The following is a 19,507-nucleotide window of genomic DNA, read 5'->3' on the forward strand; positions in this document are numbered from 1 at the left end:
TATTGCATATTTAAAGTGGCAAACTCTATGAACCTGTGAACCATGATCAATAGCGATCTTGAATGAAAGTGGACATAAAGAGAAATAAAGACATTGGAAGAACTTGACTCACCTTTATAAAAAGAAAAGGAATCCAAAAACATGTGGTCCATTTCTTATCGTCTTAGCAGACATGCTTCCCTGGAGAAATGTGTAAATTTGGTTGGTCTTGAGGTATAATTCTCACTTTGGCTGAAAGAGGTCCCACATTCAAAATCCCACACCAAACATTCACTGAACTATTGCAAGCATAAATCCTCATCAATGTGTGTCCTTTGTGATTCTTGACGAGTATTTCTCACATAAAATCTGTAACAGGAGACCTACATAGAACATTTTCGGAGGCTCGTTGGTCTAGGGGTATGATTCTCGCTTTGGGTGCGAGAGGTCCCGGGTTCAAATCCCGGACGAGCCCTCTGCAGGTGTAACGTTTGAGAAGTTTGTTTGGATGCTCCCTATTTCGTTGGACTTGCGGTACGATTCTTGCAGAAAGGCCTTTCACACAGCACCGTTTCAACCATGAAACCAGTCCAGTCTGTGCCAAATGTAGTTAATGTGACAAAGCTGTTATCTCACATGCTTAAAGAGTCGTTTCATTTGCGCACGCACCCAAATGCAGGGAATCCAAGGAGCAGTGGGCACCACCTGAGTACACCAAGGGAGCAATGGGTGCGAGTTGTTTGCTATGCGCTATGCCAGTTGTTGACGTGTCTAGGGATTTCAACGCCCAACTGTTCTCTTATGAGGCAAATTCCGGCTGCCCCAAAAGGTATCCTGTCAGAAGTGGGATTCGAACCCACGCCTCCATGGGAGACTGCGACCTGAACGCAGCGCCTTGGACCGCTCGGCCATCCTGACTTGGCGGGGGTAGTCGCGACTTGTCCAGACCGGGCTGCTCATTTGCATCTGAACAACAAAAGATACTCTTTTGATGACGAGAATGTCCACATTCTGGCCAAGGGGGACATATGGTTTGAAAGAGGAATGAAATCATCTTCATTTTTTTACCTAGAAAACCATCACACAACAGAGAAGGTGGCCTAAGACACCAACTATTAGTCACCTACAATGCTGCCCTTAGCTCTTTTCCATTAGGGGTCAACACTCAACCACTGACAAACTAAGGTGAACTCCAACACACATTAGCAGAGTGTGCCTCTTGGATGAGAGGGGAAATGTCTTCAACTTACCTCAAGCAAGACCACTTGATAAAAAGAAAATGAATGCAATGGCCGTGAAAGGTCCTGGGTTCAAATCCCAGAAAAGCCTTTCACACAGCAGTGTTTCAACCATGAAGTTTGTATGAAGTTTGTCCTTGCCAAATGTACTGAATGTGACAGACGTGGTACCGCAAGTTTGAAGAGGGTGGAGTATAGTAGTTTTATTTGCGCACACACACCAGTGGGCAAACACATCAAATGCAAGCCAAGGAAAGTGGGCCTGCGTACACCAAGGCAGCAATGGGTGTGAATGGGCGCGAGTTGTTTGCTATGGGGTATGCCAGTCCTTGACGTGTCCAGGGATTTGAACCACCAACTGTTCTGTCACTAGCCAAATGACACTCCAGATAGTACAGCAGGTGAGGCACAACAGAGGTAGACAGTCTTTAGTCGGCTTCCCCACCCCATTATACCAAAGGGGGCACTGAAGAAGGATCTGTTCGGAAGCTTTCTGACTTCTGAGCTGCTCACAGCAACAGGACAAGCTCGCAGTCTTTTTCCAAGCTGTGCCTCATTTCATTCTTCATCAATTTGGCAAGAGTAAATACTAGGTATTGTTCAAAGTCAGGTTCCACCGAGATTTGAACTCGGATCGCTGGATTCAGAGCCCAGAGTGCTAACCATTACACCATGGAACCACTGGGATCTCACCTGAGCAGTTGAAATGTTGTTAAAGTGTATACAGTCAGGAAGGCCCTGCATTCAGGTGACAGTCTTTCCCTGGAGTGGTGGGTGAGAATCCTACGTCTCTCAGTAAAACTTTCCATCTGGATTGTGGTCTGGGCTGTTTCACAAAACATCATACCACTCTGGTCAGAAGCTGGATATTTTTTACACTTATTCTGTGAGGTGTCTCTCAGGTGACCCCAACGACGGTCATTCCCAACTTGACTCAGGTGAAACTAACTACCCGGAAGTGGGTCAGAGTGTGTACGACCTGCGTTGTTCAATGGAGCATTCTCTTTACATGTATCCTGCCTACAGAGACTAAATACCTGGTTTTTTTTACTCACCTGCAACATCCATTTGGTTCAAATCTCAGAAAAGCCTTTCACACAGCAGTGTTTCAACCGTTAAGTTTGTCCTTGCCAAATGTACTGAATGACTCACAGAGTCAAGACAAGCCCTTCACGGCACTATAAAGTCCGTCCTTACTAATGCAAGTGGTTTGTGACTGTGGTGGTATTGCATATTTAAAGTGGCAAACTCTATGAACCTGTGAACCATGATCAATAGCGATCTTGAATGAAAGTGGACATAAAGAGAAATAAAGACATTGGAAGAACTTGACTCACCTTTATAAAAAGAAAAGGAATCCAAAAACATGTGGTCCATTTCTTATCGTCTTAGCAGACATGCTTCCCTGGAGAAATGTGTAAATTTGGTTGGTCTTGAGGTATAATTCTCACTTTGGCTGAAAGAGGTCCCACATTCAAAATCCCACACCAAACATTCACTGAACTATTGCAAGCATAAATCCTCATCAATGTGTGTCCTTTGTGATTCTTGACGAGTATTTCTCACATAAAATCTGTAACAGGAGACCTACATAGAACTTTTTCGGAGGCTCGTTGGTCTAGGGGTATGATTCTCGCTTTGGGTGCGAGAGGTCCTGGGTTCAAATCCCGGACGAGCCCTCTGCAGGTGTAACGTTTGAGAAGTTTGTTTGGATGCTCCCTATTTCGTTGGACTTGCGGTACGATTCTTGCAGAAAGGCCTTTCACACAGCACCGTTTCAACCATGAAACCAGTCCAGTCTGTGCCAAATGTAGTTAATGTGACAAAGCTGTTATCTCACATGCTTAAAGAGTCGTTTCATTTGCGCACGCACCCAAATGCAGGGAATCCAAGGAGCAGTGGGCACCACCTGAGTACACCAAGGGAGCAATGGGTGCGAGTTGTTTGCTATGCGCTATGCCAGTTGTTGACGTGTCTAGGGATTTCAACGCCCAACTGTTCTCTTATGAGGCAAATTCCGGCTGCCCCGAAAGGTATCCTGTCAGAAGTGGGATTCGAACCCACGCCTCCATGGGAGACTGCGACCTGAACGCAGCGCCTTGGACCGCTCGGCCATCCTGACTTGGCGGGGGTAGTCGCGACTTGTCCAGACCGGGCTGCTCATTTGCATCTGAACAACAAAAGATACTCTTTTGATGACGAGAATGTCCACATTCTGGCCAAGGGGGACATATGGTTTGAAAGAGGAATGAAATCATCTTCATTTTTTTACCTAGAAAACCATCACACAACAGAGAAGGTGGCCTAAGACACCAACTATTAGTCACCTACAATGCTGCCCTTAGCTCTTTTCCATTAGGGGTCAACACTCAACCACTGACAAACTAAGGTGAACTCCAACACACATTAGCAGAGTGTGCCTCTTGGATGAGAGGGGAAATGTCTTCAACTTACCTCAAGCAAGACCACTTGATAAAAAGAAAATGAATGCAATGGCCGTGAAAGGTCCTGGGTTCAAATCCCAGAAAAGCCTTTCACACAGCAGTGTTTCAACCATGAAGTTTGTATGAAGTTTGTCCTTGCCAAATGTACTGAATGTGACAGACGTGGTACCGCAAGTTTGAAGAGGGTGGAGTTTAGTAGTTTCATTTGCGCACACACACCAGTGGGCAAACACATCAAATGCAAGCCAAGGAAAGTGGGCCTGCGTACACCAAGGCAGCAATGGGTGTGAATGGGCGCGAGTTGTTTGCTATGGGGTATGCCAGTCCTTGACGTGTCCAGGGATTTGAACCACCAACTGTTCTGTCACTAGCCAAATGACACTCCAGATAGTACAGCAGGTGAGGCACAACAGAGGTAGACAGTCTTTAGTCGGCTTCCCCACCCCATTATACCAAAGGGGGCACTGAAGAAGGATCTGTTCGGAAGCTTTCTGACTTCTGAGCTGCTCACAGCAACAGGACAAGCTCGCAGTCTTTTTCCAAGCTGTGCCTCATTTCATTCTTCATCAATTTGGCAAGAGTAAATACTAGGTATTGTTCAAAGTCAGGTTCCACCGAGATTTGAACTCGGATCGCTGGATTCAGAGCCCAGAGTGCTAACCATTACACCATGGAACCACTGGGATCTCACCTGAGCAGTTGAAATGTTGTTAAAGTGTATACAGTCAGGAAGGCCCTGCATTCAGGTGACAGTCTTTCCCTGGAGTGGTGGGTGAGAATCCTACGTCTCTCAGTAAAACTTTCCATCTGGATTGTGGTCTGGGCTGTTTCACAAAACATCATACCACTCTGGTCAGAAGCTGGATATTTTTTACACTTATTCTGTGAGGTGTCTCTCAGGTGACCCCAACGACGGTCATTCCCAACTTGACTCAGGTGAAACTAACTACCCGGAAGTGGGTCAGAGTGTGTACGACCTGCGTTGTTCAATGGAGCATTCTCTTTACATGTATCCTGCCTACAGAGACTAAATACCTGGTTTTTTTTACTCACCTGCAACATCCATTTGGTTCAAATCTCAGAAAAGCCTTTCACACAGCAGTGTTTCAACCGTTAAGTTTGTCCTTGCCAAATGTACTGAATGACTCACAGAGTCAAGACAAGCCCTTCACGGCACTATAAAGTCCGTCCTTACTAATGCAAGTGGTTTGTGACTGTGGTGGTATTGCATATTTAAAGTGGCAAACTCTATGAACCTGTGAACCATGATCAATAGCGATCTTGAATGAAAGTGGACATAAAGAGAAATAAAGACATTGGAAGAACTTGACTCACCTTTATAAAAAGAAAAGGAATCCAAAAACATGTGGTCCATTTCTTATCGTCTTAGCAGACATGCTTCCCTGGAGAAATGTGTAAATTTGGTTGGTCTTGAGGTATAATTCTCACTTTGGCTGAAAGAGGTCCCACATTCAAAATCCCACACCAAACATTCACTGAACTATTGCAAGCATAAATCCTCATCAATGTGTGTCCTTTGTGATTCTTGACGAGTATTTCTCACATAAAATCTGTAACAGGAGACCTACATAGAACATTTTCGGAGGCTCGTTGGTCTAGGGGTATGATTCTCGCTTTGGGTGCGAGAGGTCCCGGGTTCAAATCCCGGACGAGCCCTCTGCAGGTGTAACGTTTGAGAAGTTTGTTTGGATGTTCCCTATTTCGTTGGACTTGCGGTACGATTCTTGCAGAAAGGCCTTTCACACAGCACCGTTTCAACCATGAAACCAGTCCAGTCTGTGCCAAATGTAGTTAATGTGACAAAGCTGTTATCTCACATGCTTGAAGAGTCGTTTCATTTGCGCACGCACCCAAATGCAGGGAATCCAAGGAGCAGTGGGCACCACCTGAGTACACCAAGGGAGCAATGGGTGCGAGTTGTTTGCTATGCGCTATGCCAGTTGTTGACGTGTCTAGGGATTTCAACGCCCAACTGTTCTCTTATGAGGCAAATTCCGGCTGCCCCAAAAGGTATCCTGTCAGAAGTGGGATTCGAACCCACGCCTCCATGGGAGACTGCGACCTGAACGCAGCGCCTTGGACCGCTCGGCCATCCTGACTTGGCGGGGGTAGTCGCGACTTGTCCAGACCGGGCTGCCCATTTGCATCTGAACAACAAAAGATACTCTTTTGATGACGAGAATGTCCACATTCTGGCCAAGGGGGACATATGGTTTGAAAGAGGAATGAAATCATCTTCATTTTTTTACCTAGAAAACCATCACACAACAGAGAAGGTGGCCTAAGACACCAACTATTAGTCACCTACAATGCTGCCCTTAGCTCTTTTCCATTAGGGGTCAACACTCAACCACTGACAAACTAAGGTGAACTCCAACACACATTAGCAGAGTGTGCCTCTTGGATGAGAGGGGAAATGTCTTCAACTTACCTCAAGCAAGACCACTTGATAAAAAGAAAATGAATGCAATGGCCGTGAAAGGTCCTGGGTTCAAATCCCAGAAAAGCCTTTCACACAGCAGTGTTTCAACCATGAAGTTTGTATGAAGTTTGTCCTTGCCAAATGTACTGAATGTGACAGACGTGGTACCGCAAGTTTGAAGAGGGTGGAGTATAGTAGTTTTATTTGCGCACACACACCAGTGGGCAAACACATCAAATGCAAGCCAAGGAAAGTGGGCCTGCGTACACCAAGGCAGCAATGGGTGTGAATGGGCGCAAGTTGTTTGCTATGGGGTATGCCAGTCCTTGACGTGTCCAGGGATTTGAACCACCAACTGTTCTGTCACTAGCCAAATGACACTCCAGATAGTACAGCAGGTGAGGCACAACAGAGGTAGACAGTCTTTAGTCGGCTTCCCCACCCCATTATACCAAAGGGGGCACTGAAGAAGGATCTGTTCGGAAGCTTTCTGACTTCTGAGCTGCTCACAGCAACAGGACAAGCTCGCAGTCTTTTTCCAAGCTGTGCCTCATTTCATTCTTCATCAATTTGGCAAGAGTAAATACTAGGTATTGTTCAAAGTCAGGTTCCACCGAGATTTGAACTCGGATCGCTGGATTCAGAGCCCAGAGTGCTAACCATTACACCATGGAACCACTGGGATCTCACCTGAGCAGTTGAAATGTTGTTAAAGTGTATACAGTCAGGAAGGCCCTGCATTCAGGTGACAGTCTTTCCCTGGAGTGGTGGGTGAGAATCCTACGTCTCTCAGTAAAACTTTCCATCTGGATTGTGGTCTGGGCTGTTTCACAAAACATCATACCACTCTGGTCAGAAGCTGGATATTTTTTACACTTATTCTGTGAGGTGTCTCTCAGGTGACCCCAACGACGGTCATTCCCAACTTGACTCAGGTGAAACTAACTACCCGGAAGTGGGTCAGAGTGTGTACGACCTGCGTTGTTCAATGGAGCATTCTCTTTACATGTATCCTGCCTACAGAGACTAAATACCTGGTTTTTTTTACTCACCTGCAACATCCATTTGGTTCAAATCTCAGAAAAGCCTTTCACACAGCAGTGTTTCAACCGTTAAGTTTGTCCTTGCCAAATGTACTGAATGACTCACAGAGTCAAGACAAGCCCTTCACGGCACTATAAAGTCCGTCCTTACTAATGCAAGTGGTTTGTGACTGTGGTGGTATTGCATATTTAAAGTGGCAAACTCTATGAACCTGTGAACCATGATCAATAGCGATCTTGAATGAAAGTGGACATAAAGAGAAATAAAGACATTGGAAGAACTTGACTCACCTTTATAAAAAGAAAAGGAATCCAAAAACATGTGGTCCATTTCTTATCGTCTTAGCAGACATGCTTCCCTGGAGAAATGTGTAAATTTGGTTGGTCTTGAGGTATAATTCTCACTTTGGCTGAAAGAGGTCCCACATTCAAAATCCCACACCAAACATTCACTGAACTATTGCAAGCATAAATCCTCATCAATGTGTGTCCTTTGTGATTCTTGACGAGTATTTCTCACATAAAATCTGTAACAGGAGATCTACATAGAACTTTTTCGGAGGCTCGTTGGTCTAGGGGTATGATTCTCGCTTTGGGTGTGAGAGGTCCCGGGTTCAAATCCCGGACGAGCCCTCTGCAGGTGTAACGTTTGAGAAGTTTGTTTGGATGTTCCCTATTTCGTTGGACTTGCGGTACGATTCTTGCAGAAAGGCCTTTCACACAGCACCGTTTCAACCATGAAACCAGTCCAGTCTGTGCCAAATGTAGTTAATGTGACAAAGCTGTTATCTCACATGCTTAAAGAGTCGTTTCATTTGCGCACGCACCCAAATGCAGGGAATCCAAGGAGCAGTGGGCACCACCTGAGTACACCAAGGGAGCAATGGGTGCGAGTTGTTTGCTATGCGCTATGCCAGTTGTTGACGTGTCTAGGGATTTCAACGCCCAACTGTTCTCTTATGAGGCAAATTCCGGCTGCCCCAAAAGGTATCCTGTCAGAAGTGGGATTCGAACCCACGCCTCCATGGGAGACTGCGACCTGAACGCAGCGCCTTGGACCGCTCGGCCATCCTGACTTGGCGGGGGTAGTCGCGACTTGTCCAGACCGGGCTGCCCATTTGCATCTGAACAACAAAAGATACTCTTTTGATGACGAGAATGTCCACATTCTGGCCAAGGGGGACATATGGTTTGAAAGAGGAATGAAATCATCTTCATTTTTTTACCTAGAAAACCATCACACAACAGAGAAGGTGGCCTAAGACACCAACTATTAGTCACCTACAATGCTGCCCTTAGCTCTTTTCCATTAGGGGTCAACACTCAACCACTGACAAACTAAGGTGAACTCCAACACACATTAGCAGAGTGTGCCTCTTGGATGAGAGGGGAAATGTCTTCAACTTACCTCAAGCAAGACCACTTGATAAAAAGAAAATGAATGCAATGGCCGTGAAAGGTCCTGGGTTCAAATCCCAGAAAAGCCTTTCACACAGCAGTGTTTCAACCATGAAGTTTGTATGAAGTTTGTCCTTGCCAAATGTACTGAATGTGACAGACGTGGTACCGCAAGTTTGAAGAGGGTGGAGTATAGTAGTTTTATTTGCGCACACACACCAGTGGGCAAACACATCAAATGCAAGCCAAGGAAAGTGGGCCTGCGTACACCAAGGCAGCAATGGGTGTGAATGGGCGCAAGTTGTTTGCTATGGGGTATGCCAGTCCTTGACGTGTCCAGGGATTTGAACCACCAACTGTTCTGTCACTAGCCAAATGACACTCCAGATAGTACAGCAGGTGAGGCACAACAGAGGTAGACAGTCTTTAGTCGGCTTCCCCACCCCATTATACCAAAGGGGGCACTGAAGAAGGATCTGTTCGGAAGCTTTCTGACTTCTGAGCTGCTCACAGCAACAGGACAAGCTTGCAGTCTTTTTCCAAGCTGTGCCTCATTTCATTCTTCATCAATTTGGCAAGAGTAAATACTAGGTATTGTTCAAAGTCAGGTTCCACCGAGATTTGAACTCGGATCGCTGGATTCAGAGCCCAGAGTGCTAACCATTACACCATGGAACCACTGGGATCTCACCTGTGCAGTTGAAATGTTGTTAAAGGGTATACAGTCAGGAAGGCCCTGCATTCAGGTGACAGTCTTTCCCTGGAGTGGTGGGTGAGAATCCTACGTCTCTCAGTAAAACTTTCCATCTGGATTGTGGTCTGGGCTGTTTCACAAAACATCATACCACTCTGGTCAGAAGCTGGATATTTTTTACACTTGTTCTGTGAGGTGTCTCTCAGGTGACCCCAAAGACGGTCATTCCCAACTTGACTCAGGTGAAACTAACTACCCGGAAGTGGGTCAGAGTGTGTACGACCTGCGTTGTTCAATGGAGCATTCTCTTTACATGTATCCTGCCTACAGAGACTAAATACCTGGATTTTTTTTTCTATCCACAAGACAGTCAGAAGTGAAGAAGCCTCGTGGATGAGTGTTAAAACATCTTCGACCTAACTCCAGCAAGTCTAGTTGTCTACAGCAAACTCCTGACAATGACCTGGATGACTAAGAACCTTCACAGACAGAACATAAAACATAGTCCAACAGTATCTTTTCCCAATTTCCCTTTTCTTTTTAACTTCATCTGGTGATCTTGTAATATTTCTCACATAAAATCTGTAACGGGACACGTACATAGAATACAGCTCAACGTCCGTGGCTCGTTGGTCTAGGGGTATGATTCTCGCTTAGGGTGCGAGAGGTCCCGGGTTCAAATCCCGGACGAGCCCTGTACTGCCCCGTTCGTCTGTGAGTACGTCACGCTCACCTGCAACATCCATTTGGTTCAAATCTCAGAAAAGCCTTTCACACAGCAGTGTTTCAACCGTTAAGTTTGTCCTTGCCAAATGTACTGAATGACTCACAGAGTCAAGACAAGCCCTTCACGGCACTATAAAGTCCGTCCTTACTAATGCAAGTGGTTTGTGACTGTGGTGGTATTGCATATTTAAAGTGGCAAACTCTATGAACCTGTGAACCATGATCAATAGCGATCTTGAATGAAAGTGGACATAAAGAGAAATAAAGACATTGGAAGAACTTGACTCACCTTTATAAAAAGAAAAGGAATCCAAAAACATGTGGTCCATTTCTTATCGTCTTAGCAGACATGCTTCCCTGGAGAAATGTGTAAATTTGGTTGGTCTTGAGGTATAATTCTCACTTTGGCTGAAAGAGGTCCCACATTCAAAATCCCACACCAAACATTCACTGAACTATTGCAAGCATAAATCCTCATCAATGTGTGTCCTTTGTGATTCTTGACGAGTATTTCTCACATAAAATCTGTAACAGGAGACCTACATAGAACTTTTTCGGAGGCTCGTTGGTCTAGGGGTATGATTCTCGCTTTGGGTGCGAGAGGTCCCGGGTTCAAATCCCGGACGAGCCCTCTGCAGGTGTAACGTTTGAGAAGTTTGTTTGGATGTTCCCTATTTCGTTGGACTTGCGGTACGATTCTTGCAGAAAGGCCTTTCACACAGCACCGTTTCAACCATGAAACCAGTCCAGTCTGTGCCAAATGTAGTAAATGTGACAAAGCTGTTATCTCACATGCTTAAAGAGTCGTTTCATTTGCGCACGCACCCAAATGCAGGGAATCCAAGGAGCAGTGGGCACCACCTGAGTACACCAAGGGAGCAATGGGTGCGAGTTGTTTGCTATGCGCTATGCCAGTTGTTGACGTGTCTAGGGATTTCAACGCCCAACTGTTCTCTTATGAGGCAAATTCCGGCTGCCCCAAAAGGTATCCTGTCAGAAGTGGGATTCGAACCCACGCCTCCATGGGAGACTGCGACCTGAACGCAGCGCCTTGGACCGCTCGGCCATCCTGACTTGGCGGGGGTAGTCGCGACTTGTCCAGACCGGGCTGCCCATTTGCATCTGAACAACAAAAGATACTCTTTTGATGACGAGAATGTCCACATTCTGGCCAAGGGGGACATATGGTTTGAAAGAGGAATGAAATCATCTTCATTTTTTTACCTAGAAAACCATCACACAACAGAGAAGGTGGCCTAAGACACCAACTATTAGTCACCTACAATGCTGCCCTTAGCTCTTTTCCATTAGGGGTCAACACTCAACCACTGACAAACTAAGGTGAACTCCAACACACATTAGCAGAGTGTGCCTCTTGGATGAGAGGGGAAATGTCTTCAACTTACCTCAAGCAAGACCACTTGATAAAAAGAAAATGAATGCAATGGCCGTGAAAGGTCCTGGGTTCAAATCCCAGAAAAGCCTTTCACACAGCAGTGTTTCAACCATGAAGTTTGTATGAAGTTTGTCCTTGCCAAATGTACTGAATGTGACAGACGTGGTACCGCAAGTTTGAAGAGGGTGGAGTATAGTAGTTTTATTTGCGCACACACACCAGTGGGCAAACACATCAAATGCAAGCCAAGGAAAGTGGGCCTGCGTACACCAAGGCAGCAATGGGTGTGAATGGGCGCAAGTTGTTTGCTATGGGGTATGCCAGTCCTTGACGTGTCCAGGGATTTGAACCACCAACTGTTCTGTCACTAGCCAAATGACACTCCAGATAGTACAGCAGGTGAGGCACAACAGAGGTAGACAGTCTTTAGTCGGCTTCCCCACCCCATTATACCAAAGGGGGCACTGAAGAAGGATCTGTTCGGAAGCTTTCTGACTTCTGAGCTGCTCACAGCAACAGGACAAGCTCGCAGTCTTTTTCCAAGCTGTGCCTCATTTCATTCTTCATCAATTTGGCAAGAGTAAATACTAGGTATTGTTCAAAGTCAGGTTCCACCGAGATTTGAACTCGGATCGCTGGATTCAGAGCCCAGAGTGCTAACCATTACACCATGGAACCACTGGGATCTCACCTGTGCAGTTGAAATGTTGTTAAAGGGTATACAGTCAGGAAGGCCCTGCATTCAGGTGACAGTCTTTCCCTGGAGTGGTGGGTGAGAATCCTACGTCTCTCAGTAAAACTTTCCATCTGGATTGTGGTCTGGGCTGTTTCACAAAACATCATACCACTCTGGTCAGAAGCTGGATATTTTTTACACTTGTTCTGTGAGGTGTCTCTCAGGTGACCCCAAAGACGGTCATTCCCAACTTGACTCAGGTGAAACTAACTACCCGGAAGTGGGTCAGAGTGTGTACGACCTGCGTTGTTCAATGGAGCATTCTCTTTACATGTATCCTGCCTACAGAGACTAAATACCTGGATTTTTTTTTCTATCCACAAGACAGTCAGAAGTGAAGAAGCCTCGTGGATGAGTGTTAAAACATCTTCGACCTAACTCCAGCAAGTCTAGTTGTCTACAGCAAACTCCTGACAATGACCTGGATGACTAAGAACCTTCACAGACAGAACATAAAACATAGTCCAACAGTATCTTTTCCCAATTTCCCTTTTCTTTTTAACTTCATCTGGTGATCTTGTAATATTTCTCACATAAAATCTGTAACGGGACACATACATAGAATACGGCTCAACGTCCGTGGCTCGTTGGTCTAGGGGTATGATTCTCGCTTAGGGTGCGAGAGGTCCCGGGTTCAAATCCCGGACGAGCCCTGTACTGCCCCGTTCGTCTGTGAGTACGTCACACTCACCTGCAACATCCATTTGGTTCAAATCTCAGAAAAGCCTTTCACACAGCAGTGTTTCAACCGTTAAGTTTGTCCTTGCCAAATGTACTGAATGACTCACAGAGTCAAGACAAGCCCTTCACGGCACTATAAAGTCCGTCCTTACTAATGCAAGTGGTTTGTGACTGTGGTGGTATTGCATATTTAAAGTGGCAAACTCTATGAACCTGTGAACCATGATCAATAGCGATCTTGAATGAAAGTGGACATAAAGAGAAATAAAGACATTGGAAGAACTTGACTCACCTTTATAAAAAGAAAAGGAATCCAAAAACATGTGGTCCATTTCTTATCGTCTTAGCAGACATGCTTCCCTGGAGAAATGTGTAAATTTGGTTGGTCTTGAGGTATAATTCTCACTTTGGCTGAAAGAGGTCCCACATTCAAAATCCCACACCAAACATTCACTGAACTATTGCAAGCATAAATCCTCATCAATGTGTGTCCTTTGTGATTCTTGACGAGTATTTCTCACATAAAATCTGTAACAGGAGACCTACATAGAACTTTTTCGGAGGCTCGTTGGTCTAGGGGTATGATTCTCGCTTTGGGTGCGAGAGGTCCCGGGTTCAAATCCCGGACGAGCCCTCTGCAGGTGTAACGTTTGAGAAGTTTGTTTGGATGTTCCCTATTTCGTTGGACTTGCGGTACGATTCTTGCAGAAAGGCCTTTCACACAGCACCGTTTCAACCATGAAACCAGTCCAGTCTGTGCCAAATGTAGTAAATGTGACAAAGCTGTTATCTCACATGCTTAAAGAGTCGTTTCATTTGCGCACGCACCCAAATGCAGGGAATCCAAGGAGCAGTGGGCACCACCTGAGTACACCAAGGGAGCAATGGGTGCGAGTTGTTTGCTATGCGCTATGCCAGTTGTTGACGTGTCTAGGGATTTCAACGCCCAACTGTTCTCTTATGAGGCAAATTCCGGCTGCCCCAAAAGGTATCCTGTCAGAAGTGGGATTCGAACCCACGCCTCCATGGGAGACTGCGACCTGAACGCAGCGCCTTGGACCGCTCGGCCATCCTGACTTGGCGGGGGTAGTCGCGACTTGTCCAGACCGGGCTGCCCATTTGCATCTGAACAACAAAAGATACTCTTTTGATGACGAGAATGTCCACATTCTGGCCAAGGGGGACATATGGTTTGAAAGAGGAATGAAATCATCTTCATTTTTTTACCTAGAAAACCATCACACAACAGAGAAGGTGGCCTAAGACACCAACTATTAGTCACCTACAATGCTGCCCTTAGCTCTTTTCCATTAGGGGTCAACACTCAACCACTGACAAACTAAGGTGAACTCCAACACACATTAGCAGAGTGTGCCTCTTGGATGAGAGGGGAAATGTCTTCAACTTACCTCAAGCAAGACCACTTGATAAAAAGAAAATGAATGCAATGGCCGTGAAAGGTCCTGGGTTCAAATCCCAGAAAAGCCTTTCACACAGCAGTGTTTCAACCATGAAGTTTGTATGAAGTTTGTCCTTGCCAAATGTACTGAATGTGACAGACGTGGTACCGCAAGTTTGAAGAGGGTGGAGTATAGTAGTTTTATTTGCGCACACACACCAGTGGGCAAACACATCAAATGCAAGCCAAGGAAAGTGGGCCTGCGTACACCAAGGCAGCAATGGGTGTGAATGGGCGCAAGTTGTTTGCTATGGGGTATGCCAGTCCTTGACGTGTCCAGGGATTTGAACCACCAACTGTTCTGTCACTAGCCAAATGACACTCCAGATAGTACAGCAGGTGAGGCACAACAGAGGTAGACAGTCTTTAGTCGGCTTCCCCACCCCATTATACCAAAGGGGGCACTGAAGAAGGATCTGTTCGGAAGCTTTCTGACTTCTGAGCTGCTCACAGCAACAGGACAAGCTCGCAGTCTTTTTCCAAGCTGTGCCTCATTTCATTCTTCATCAATTTGGCAAGAGTAAATACTAGGTATTGTTCAAAGTCAGGTTCCACCGAGATTTGAACTCGGATCGCTGGATTCAGAGCCCAGAGTGCTAACCATTACACCATGGAACCACTGGGATCTCACCTGTGCAGTTGAAATGTTGTTAAAGGGTATACAGTCAGGAAGGCCCTGCATTCAGGTGACAGTCTTTCCCTGGAGTGGTGGGTGAGAATCCTACGTCTCTCAGTAAAACTTTCCATCTGGATTGTGGTCTGGGCTGTTTCACAAAACATCATACCACTCTGGTCAGAAGCTGGATATTTTTTACACTTGTTCTGTGAGGTGTCTCTCAGGTGACCCCAAAGACGGTCATTCCCAACTTGACTCAGGTGAAACTAACTACCCGGAAGTGGGTCAGAGTGTGTACGACCTGCGTTGTTCAATGGAGCATTCTCTTTACATGTATCCTGCCTACAGAGACTAAATACCTGGATTTTTTTTTCTATCCACAAGACAGTCAGAAGTGAAGAAGCCTCGTGGATGAGTGTTAAAACATCTTCGACCTAACTCCAGCAAGTCTAGTTGTCTACAGCAAACTCCTGACAATGACCTGGATGACTAAGAACCTTCACAGACAGAACATAAAACATAGTCCAACAGTATCTTTTCCCAATTTCCCTTTTCTTTTTAACTTCATCTGGTGATCTTGTAATATTTCTCACATAAAATCTGTAACGGGACACATACATAGAATACGGCTCAACGTCCGTGGCTCGTTGGTCTAGGGGTATGATTCTCGCTTAGGGTGCGAGAGGTCCCGGGTTCAAATCCCGGACGAGCCCTGTACTGCCCCGTTCGTCTGTGAGTACGTCACGCTCACCTGCAACATCCATTTGGTTCAAATCTCAGAAAAGCCTTTCACACAGCAGTGTTTCAACCGTTAAGTTTGTCCTTGCCAAATGTACTGAATGACTCACAGAGTCAAGACAAGCCCTTCACGGCACTATAAAGTCCGTCCTTACTAATGCAAGTGGTTTGTGACTGTGGTGGTATTGCATATTTAAAGTGGCAAACTCTATGAACCTGTGAACCATGATCAATAGCGATCTTGAATGAAAATGGACATAAAGAGAAATAAAGACATTGGAAGAACTTGACTCACCTTTATAAAAAGAAAAGGAATCCAAAAACATGTGGTCCATTTCTTATCGTCTTAGCAGACATGCTTCCCTGGAGAAATGTGTAAATTTGGTTGGTCTTGAGGTATAATTCTCACTTTGGCTGAAAGAGGTCCCACATTCAAAATCCCACACCAAACATTCACTGAACTATTGCAAGCATAAATCCTCATCAATGTGTGTCCTTTGTGATTCTTGACGAGTATTTCTCACATAAAATCTGTAACAGGAGACCTACATAGAACATTTTCGGAGGCTCGTTGGTCTAGGGGTATGATTCTCGCTTTGGGTGCGAGAGGTCCCGGGTTCAAATCCCGGACGAGCCCTCTGCAGGTGTAACGTTTGAGAAGTTTGTTTGGATGCTCCCTATTTCGTTGGACTTGCGGTACGATTCTTGCAGAAAGGCCTTTCACACAGCACCGTTTCAACCATGAAACCAGTCCAGTCTGTGCCAAATGTAGTTAATGTGACAAAGCTGTTATCTCACATGCTTAAAGAGTCGTTTCATTTGCGCACGCACCCAAATGCAGGGAATCCAAGGAGCAGTGGGCACCACCTGAGTACACCAAGGGAGCAATGGGTGCGAGTTGTTTGCTATGCGCTATGCCAGTTGTTGACGTGTCTAGGGATTTCAACGCCCAACTGTTCTCTTATGAGGCAAATTCCGGCTGCCCCAAAAGGTATCCTGTCAGAAGTGGGATTCGAACCCACGCCTCCATGGGAGACTGCGACCTGAACGCAGCGCCTTGGACCGCTCGGCCATCCTGACTTGGCGGGGGTAGTCGCGACTTGTCCAGACCGGGCTGCCCATTTGCATCTGAACAACAAAAGATACTCTTTTGATGACGAGAATGTCCACATTCTGGCCAAGGGGGACATATGGTTTGAAAGAGGAATGAAATCATCTTCATTTTTTTACCTAGAAAACCATCACACAACAGAGAAGGTGGCCTAAGACACCAACTATTAGTCACCTACAATGCTGCCCTTAGCTCTTTTCCATTAGGGGTCAACACTCAACCACTGACAAACTAAGGTGAACTCCAACACACATTAGCAGAGTGTGCCTCTTGGATGAGAGGGGAAATGTCTTCAACTTACCTCAAGCAAGACCACTTGATAAAAAGAAAATGAATGCAATGGCCGTGAAAGGTCCTGGGTTCAAATCCCAGAAAAGCCTTTCACACAGCAGTGTTTCAACCATGAAGTTTGTATGAAGTTTGTCCTTGCCAAATGTACTGAATGTGACAGACGTGGTACCGCAAGTTTGAAGAGGGTGGAGTATAGTAGTTTTATTTGCGCACACACACCAGTGGGCAAACACATCAAATGCAAGCCAAGGAAAGTGGGCCTGCGTACACCAAGGCAGCAATGGGTGTGAATGGGCGCGAGTTGTTTGCTATGGGGTATGCCAGTCCTTGACGTGTCCAGGGATTTGAACCACCAACTGTTCTGTCACTAGCCAAATGACACTCCAGATAGTACAGCAGGTGAGGCACAACAGAGGTAGACAGTCTTTAGTCGGCTTCCCCACCCCATTATACCAAAGGGGGCACTGAAGAAGGATCTGTTCGGAAGCTTTCTGACTTCTGAGCTGCTCACAGCAACAGGACAAGCTCGCAGTCTTTTTCCAAGCTGTGCCTCATTTCATTCTTCATCAATTTGGCAAGAGTAAATACTAGGTATTGTTCAAAGTCAGGTTCCACCGAGATTTGAACTCGGATCGCTGGATTCAGAGCCCAGAGTGCTAACCATTACACCATGGAACCACTGGGATCTCACCTGAGCAGTTGAAATGTTGTTAAAGTGTATACAGTCAGGAAGGCCCTGCATTCAGGTGACAGTCTTTCCCTGGAGTGGTGGGTGAGAATCCTACGTCTCTCAGTAAAACTTTCCATCTGGATTGTGGTCTGGGCTGTTTCACAAAACATCATACCACTCTGGTCAGAAGCTGGATATTTTTTACACTTATTCTGTGAGGTGTCTCTCAGGTGACCCCAACGACGGTCATTCCCAACTTGACTCAGGTGAAACTAACTACCCGGAAGTGGGTCAGAGTGTGTACGACCTGCGTTGTTCAATGGAGCATTCTCTTTACATGTATCCTGCCTACAGAGACTAAATACCTGGTTTTTTTTACTCACCTGCAACATCCATTTGGTTCAAATCTCAGAAAAGCCTTTCACACAGCAGTGTTTCAACCGTTAAGTTTGTCCTTGCCAAATGTACTGAATGACTCACAGAGTCAAGACAAGCCCTTCACGGCACTATAAAGTCCGTCCTTACTAATGCAAGTGGTTTGTGACTGTGGTGGTATTGCATATTTAAAGTGGCAAACTCTATGAACCTGTGAACCATGATCAATAGCGATCTTGAATGAAAGTGGACATAAAGAGAAATAAAGACATTGGAAGAACTTGACTCACCTTTATAAAAAGAAAAGGAATCCAAAAACATGTGGTACATTTCTTATCGTCTTAGCAGACATGCTTCCCTGGAGAAATGTGTAAATTTGGTTGGTCTTGAGGTATAATTCTCACTTTGGCTGAAAGAGGTCCCACATTCAAAATCCCACACCAAACATTCACTGAACTATTGCAAGCATAAATCCTCATCAATGTGTGTCCTTTGTGATTCTTGACGAGTATTTCTCACATAAAATCTGTAACAGGAGACCTACATAGAACTTTTTCGGAGGCTCGTTGGTCTAGGGGTATGATTCTCGCTTTGGGTGCGAGAGGTCCCGGGTTCAAATCCCGGACGAGCCCTCTGCAGGTGTAACGTTTGAGAAGTTTGTTTGGATGTTCCCTATTTCGTTGGACTTGCGGTACGATTCTTGCAGAAAGGCCTTTCACACAGCACCGTTTCAACCATGAAACCAGTCCAGTCTGTGCCAAATGTAGTAAATGTGACAAAGCTGTTATCTCACATGCTTAAAGAGTCGTTTCATTTGCGCACGCACCCAAATGCAGGGAATCCAAGGAGCAGTGGGCACCACCTGAGTACACCAAGGGAGCAATGGGTGCGAGTTGTTTGCTATGCGCTATGCCAGTTGTTGACGTGTCTAGGGATTTCAACGCCCAACTGTTCTCTTATGAGGCAAATTCCGGCTGCCCCAAAAGGTATCCTGTCAGAAGTGGGATTCGAACCCACGCCTCCATGGGAGACTGCGACCTGAACGCAGCGCCTTGGACCGCTCGGCCATCCTGACTTGGCGGGGGTAGTCGCGACTTGTCCAGACCGGGCTGCCCATTTGCATCTGAACAACAAAAGATACTCTTTTGATGACGAGAATGTCCACATTCTGGCCAAGGGGGACATATGGTTTGAAAGAGGAATGAAATCATCTTCATTTTTTTACCTAGAAAACCAACACAACAGAGAAGGTGGCCTAAGACACCAACTATTAGTCACCTACAATGCTGCCCTTAGCTCTTTTCCATTAGGGGTCAACACTCAACCACTGACAAACTAAGGTGAACTCCAACACACATTAGCAGAGTGTGCCTCTTGGATGAGAGGGGAAATGTCTTCAACTTACCTCAAGCAAGACCACTTGATAAAAAGAAAATGAATGCAATGGCCGTGAAAGGTCCTGGGTTCAA

At 45.8% G+C, this 19,507-nt stretch overlaps 26 non-coding genes across 26 annotated transcripts; 11 read left to right on the forward strand and 15 right to left on the reverse strand.

Moving 5' to 3' along the window:
• The first annotated feature begins 382 nt into the window (after positions 1-382).
• On the forward strand, positions 383-454 carry trnap-ugg (transfer RNA proline (anticodon UGG)). Its single transcript has one exon. It is a non-coding gene; the product is annotated as a tRNA-Pro (tRNA).
• A 360-nt stretch (positions 455-814) lies between these two features.
• On the reverse strand, positions 815-897 carry trnal-cag (transfer RNA leucine (anticodon CAG)). Its single transcript has one exon. It is a non-coding gene; the product is annotated as a tRNA-Leu (tRNA).
• A 928-nt stretch (positions 898-1,825) lies between these two features.
• Positions 1,826-1,897, reverse strand: trnaq-cug (transfer RNA glutamine (anticodon CUG)). The gene has a single exon. It is a non-coding gene; the product is annotated as a tRNA-Gln (tRNA).
• A 927-nt stretch (positions 1,898-2,824) lies between these two features.
• trnap-ugg (transfer RNA proline (anticodon UGG)) lies at positions 2,825-2,896 on the forward strand. Its single transcript has one exon. It is a non-coding gene; the product is annotated as a tRNA-Pro (tRNA).
• A 360-nt stretch (positions 2,897-3,256) lies between these two features.
• On the reverse strand, positions 3,257-3,339 carry trnal-cag (transfer RNA leucine (anticodon CAG)). The gene has a single exon. It is a non-coding gene; the product is annotated as a tRNA-Leu (tRNA).
• A 928-nt stretch (positions 3,340-4,267) lies between these two features.
• On the reverse strand, positions 4,268-4,339 carry trnaq-cug (transfer RNA glutamine (anticodon CUG)). Its single transcript has one exon. It is a non-coding gene; the product is annotated as a tRNA-Gln (tRNA).
• Positions 4,340-5,266: 927 nt separating this feature from the next.
• On the forward strand, positions 5,267-5,338 carry trnap-ugg (transfer RNA proline (anticodon UGG)). Its single transcript has one exon. It is a non-coding gene; the product is annotated as a tRNA-Pro (tRNA).
• A 360-nt stretch (positions 5,339-5,698) lies between these two features.
• trnal-cag (transfer RNA leucine (anticodon CAG)) lies at positions 5,699-5,781 on the reverse strand. The gene has a single exon. It is a non-coding gene; the product is annotated as a tRNA-Leu (tRNA).
• A 928-nt stretch (positions 5,782-6,709) lies between these two features.
• Positions 6,710-6,781, reverse strand: trnaq-cug (transfer RNA glutamine (anticodon CUG)). Its single transcript has one exon. It is a non-coding gene; the product is annotated as a tRNA-Gln (tRNA).
• Positions 6,782-7,708: 927 nt separating this feature from the next.
• trnap-ugg (transfer RNA proline (anticodon UGG)) lies at positions 7,709-7,780 on the forward strand. Its single transcript has one exon. It is a non-coding gene; the product is annotated as a tRNA-Pro (tRNA).
• Positions 7,781-8,140: 360 nt separating this feature from the next.
• trnal-cag (transfer RNA leucine (anticodon CAG)) lies at positions 8,141-8,223 on the reverse strand. The gene has a single exon. It is a non-coding gene; the product is annotated as a tRNA-Leu (tRNA).
• A 928-nt stretch (positions 8,224-9,151) lies between these two features.
• trnaq-cug (transfer RNA glutamine (anticodon CUG)) lies at positions 9,152-9,223 on the reverse strand. The gene has a single exon. It is a non-coding gene; the product is annotated as a tRNA-Gln (tRNA).
• A 639-nt stretch (positions 9,224-9,862) lies between these two features.
• On the forward strand, positions 9,863-9,934 carry trnap-agg (transfer RNA proline (anticodon AGG)). Its single transcript has one exon. It is a non-coding gene; the product is annotated as a tRNA-Pro (tRNA).
• A 590-nt stretch (positions 9,935-10,524) lies between these two features.
• Positions 10,525-10,596, forward strand: trnap-ugg (transfer RNA proline (anticodon UGG)). The gene has a single exon. It is a non-coding gene; the product is annotated as a tRNA-Pro (tRNA).
• A 360-nt stretch (positions 10,597-10,956) lies between these two features.
• Positions 10,957-11,039, reverse strand: trnal-cag (transfer RNA leucine (anticodon CAG)). The gene has a single exon. It is a non-coding gene; the product is annotated as a tRNA-Leu (tRNA).
• A 928-nt stretch (positions 11,040-11,967) lies between these two features.
• On the reverse strand, positions 11,968-12,039 carry trnaq-cug (transfer RNA glutamine (anticodon CUG)). Its single transcript has one exon. It is a non-coding gene; the product is annotated as a tRNA-Gln (tRNA).
• Positions 12,040-12,678: 639 nt separating this feature from the next.
• Positions 12,679-12,750, forward strand: trnap-agg (transfer RNA proline (anticodon AGG)). The gene has a single exon. It is a non-coding gene; the product is annotated as a tRNA-Pro (tRNA).
• A 590-nt stretch (positions 12,751-13,340) lies between these two features.
• Positions 13,341-13,412, forward strand: trnap-ugg (transfer RNA proline (anticodon UGG)). The gene has a single exon. It is a non-coding gene; the product is annotated as a tRNA-Pro (tRNA).
• Positions 13,413-13,772: 360 nt separating this feature from the next.
• Positions 13,773-13,855, reverse strand: trnal-cag (transfer RNA leucine (anticodon CAG)). The gene has a single exon. It is a non-coding gene; the product is annotated as a tRNA-Leu (tRNA).
• A 928-nt stretch (positions 13,856-14,783) lies between these two features.
• trnaq-cug (transfer RNA glutamine (anticodon CUG)) lies at positions 14,784-14,855 on the reverse strand. The gene has a single exon. It is a non-coding gene; the product is annotated as a tRNA-Gln (tRNA).
• A 639-nt stretch (positions 14,856-15,494) lies between these two features.
• Positions 15,495-15,566, forward strand: trnap-agg (transfer RNA proline (anticodon AGG)). The gene has a single exon. It is a non-coding gene; the product is annotated as a tRNA-Pro (tRNA).
• A 590-nt stretch (positions 15,567-16,156) lies between these two features.
• Positions 16,157-16,228, forward strand: trnap-ugg (transfer RNA proline (anticodon UGG)). The gene has a single exon. It is a non-coding gene; the product is annotated as a tRNA-Pro (tRNA).
• A 360-nt stretch (positions 16,229-16,588) lies between these two features.
• trnal-cag (transfer RNA leucine (anticodon CAG)) lies at positions 16,589-16,671 on the reverse strand. The gene has a single exon. It is a non-coding gene; the product is annotated as a tRNA-Leu (tRNA).
• Positions 16,672-17,599: 928 nt separating this feature from the next.
• Positions 17,600-17,671, reverse strand: trnaq-cug (transfer RNA glutamine (anticodon CUG)). The gene has a single exon. It is a non-coding gene; the product is annotated as a tRNA-Gln (tRNA).
• A 927-nt stretch (positions 17,672-18,598) lies between these two features.
• Positions 18,599-18,670, forward strand: trnap-ugg (transfer RNA proline (anticodon UGG)). The gene has a single exon. It is a non-coding gene; the product is annotated as a tRNA-Pro (tRNA).
• A 360-nt stretch (positions 18,671-19,030) lies between these two features.
• trnal-cag (transfer RNA leucine (anticodon CAG)) lies at positions 19,031-19,113 on the reverse strand. The gene has a single exon. It is a non-coding gene; the product is annotated as a tRNA-Leu (tRNA).
• Between the last annotated feature and the right edge of the window lie 394 nt (positions 19,114-19,507).

Source organism: Solea solea, chromosome 3 (assembly GCF_958295425.1).
Source record: "Solea solea chromosome 3, fSolSol10.1, whole genome shotgun sequence".
NCBI lineage: Eukaryota > Metazoa > Chordata > Actinopteri > Pleuronectiformes > Soleidae > Solea > Solea solea.